The following is a 2,807-nucleotide window of genomic DNA, read 5'->3' as shown; positions in this document are numbered from 1 at the left end:
CAAGTTTAAGTCACAATTCCCATTATGAGTATTTTTTCTTTTTATTTATTTTGTGGTTTATGTTAAATTATTTGTCTTCTGATGGCCAACGCGTGTGTTGTGTACAGAGTTTAGGCACCGGTGATAAGCATGAAGTTATGGAGCCTTCTTCTGTTTATGGTAGAAGAAGTACTGCTGCTAAAAGGAAGAGTAAAGGCAAGGAAGTATCCATGCATGTGGCTGGCTCTCTTGCAGCTCCTATCAAGACTGCTGGTGCCAGGTATGAATTGTGAAGTTTTTTTTCGCTTTTTATTTTCCCAATCAGCATTTGAATTTGCTTTTTGCACAAGTTTTGACGTACGTTAAGTTTTGACTAGCTAGGTTCGTATTAATTTAATCCCATTATACAATTTTTTACTACACCGAATACAAATTGAAACACAAGTCAAACTTAAATGAAAGCAAAATCAAACAGATAAATTATTAATTAGCTAAATAGCCAAGGAGCCGACCATAGCTTAGTGATTATATAAAGCAATTGGGTTTCTATCTTTTGATGAGTCACCTGGACGTTTCATATTCATGCAATAAATAGCCACAGTTTCTATAGATGTTAAAAAGCCTTTGCTGCAAGAAACCACTTCAGCTTCAAGTTCCAGTCCCATTATTAGCCCTCTTTCCTTTCCTTTTTCCTATAAAAGTTCTTCTCTTTAAAGTTGGTTTTTGCACAAGTGCTTTTTCATTTGCTCTCATAAGAGGTGAGGAACTTTGTAGATGATGCTTAAATGGGTCCAAGTTTCATTATGAAATTATTTCATTTCAGTTATTTATTTTCTTTACATTATGTCATCGCAGGCTGCTGGTCTAATAAATTAAAAATGAGAAATTCCCTTCTTTCTTCAGTGCCTTCCCAGCTTTACTACTATGGCAATGGTACTTTCAATTAGTTTTCTATAAAGCTTGAGTAGAGCCTAATATAAAATATTTATTTTTGCTTGGAGTTAATTTTTTACTAGGTTTTTAATTAATGGACAGACACATTGTGTGTTGTGATATTTAATTTTGTTCTTTTTTTTTCTTTGAGATCAGATGCCATATTTGGCCAATTCCATGCAAGTTGATAGCCTAGTGTATGCTTTCTTTCTATCCTTCAAACATTAATACACCATTTTAATTACTTAAAATGAATACAAGATATTTAAAGATGCTGCAGAGTGCAGGCAAATGGCGAAAGAATTTTTTTTTTTTTTGGTGTGATTATGGACTATGGTGTTTGCTGGAATAATCAAAAGTATTTTTTGTTCCTTTTTCTTCTCAGGAAAACATACACATTATCGTAGATTCCTCTGCCATTTGCAGACTAAGATAGCCCAACACGAGGTTAAAGCGTTAACTTGTGATTTTTATTTATGAATATAGTGATATTTTTGTTAAAACGGTATCAAGATTAATGATATAAGGCATTTGTTTGTAAAGTCTAGGTTTGTGAATTCAAAGGGGGTGGAACTATATGAATTAAAGATTGCCTTAGAAAGATAGAGAATATGCAGAGCTTTAAGAGGTACATCTATTAATTGCCTTGAACTCTATATTTATTGTGAATATTTTGGATTAGTACCTCCATCAATATAATGGCTGAAATATTTTATTATTCTAGTAGAGTAATTTGGAATGAGTTGACACTAATTGTATTATGCAGAAAGTGTGTAATTATCAAGAGTTAAATGCTTTACTCTCACACTTAGGCTTGGTGGCTAAAAGACATAATTGCAAGCCTTTTTTTTAAAAAAAAACATACTATGTTGTATTAGATATTAAATTTTATTATGAATTTTTTTTAGCTGGAAAATCATTGTTTTTTATATAATGAGAAATAAACACAATTTCTTGAAACTAGATGTTATACTAAAAACTTGAATGCTATAATTTGCTCTCTCACTCTCTCTTATTCATATATATAAGAGAATGAATTCACCTTTTTTTTAATTTATATCTATAGTTAAATATATTCTACCTTATTTCTAATCAAATGAGCTACAACATTCTTATTCTCTAATTTTCCTTTAAGATAATTGAGTTGATATGTTCATAGCTTATGAATATTTTTGTTTTCGAGCAAAATATGTTTATTTCTATTAACTTTTGTCTTTGTATTGCTTGTTAATTTATTTTGCAACTGTTAGAATTTGGCAACCAATTTCTTTTCCTTTTTCTTTTATTTGTTTGCAGATATGATTAATATGTTTAAAGTGTTTCTTCTTCAACTTATATCCTTAACCCATCAAATTAATCGAATGAAGAAGTTGTCCGTGATAATGCATGATCGCAGTACTTATGTTCATGAAGTGAAAAATAATAATCCTTCTAAATTTAGCTTTTAGATTTGGTAAATTTAGCCCTTAAATTCAGCTACAAGTAGAAGGAATTTGATTGGATAATAGCAGTTAAGATTATTCAATTATAAGAATAAGATGTCTTGTAATAAGATATCTTGTATATTGAAGTATTTGGATTGTGTAATATATATTGATAATTATTAAATGTTATGAAAGGTTTTGCAATATAAATTGATTTTTGTTCTTATTTCTCACAACCTTTTAATTCTATCAACAAATCAATGGGCAACATGTCATTTTATATAATTATTTTTTTAAATAATAAATAAAGTAGTGATATTATAGTAACAGTAATCACAAATACTAATATAGTATTGTAATATTTTGATAACATGGTGTTATGATTTTAGTGATACTATAGTAATAGTAAACACTGACACCACTTACAAGTGTCACTATTTTTCTGACTCCCAGATTACTAACACAATTAAC

General features: G+C 29.4%; 1 long non-coding RNA gene across 1 annotated transcript; it reads left to right on the top strand.

Annotated features, from left to right (window-relative positions):
- Positions 1-1,253: 1,253 nt before the first annotated feature.
- On the top strand, positions 1,254-2,461 carry LOC127901516 (uncharacterized). The gene is made up of 3 exons (XR_008053728.1): positions 1,254-1,359; positions 1,461-1,540; positions 2,209-2,461. It is a non-coding gene; the product is annotated as an uncharacterized LOC127901516 (long non-coding RNA).
- Positions 2,462-2,807: the final 346 nt, after the last annotated feature.

Source organism: Citrus sinensis, chromosome 3, assembly GCF_022201045.2.
Source record: "Citrus sinensis cultivar Valencia sweet orange chromosome 3, DVS_A1.0, whole genome shotgun sequence".
NCBI lineage: Eukaryota > Viridiplantae > Streptophyta > Magnoliopsida > Sapindales > Rutaceae > Citrus > Citrus sinensis.
This window is presented reverse-complemented; position numbering and strand designations above follow the sequence as displayed.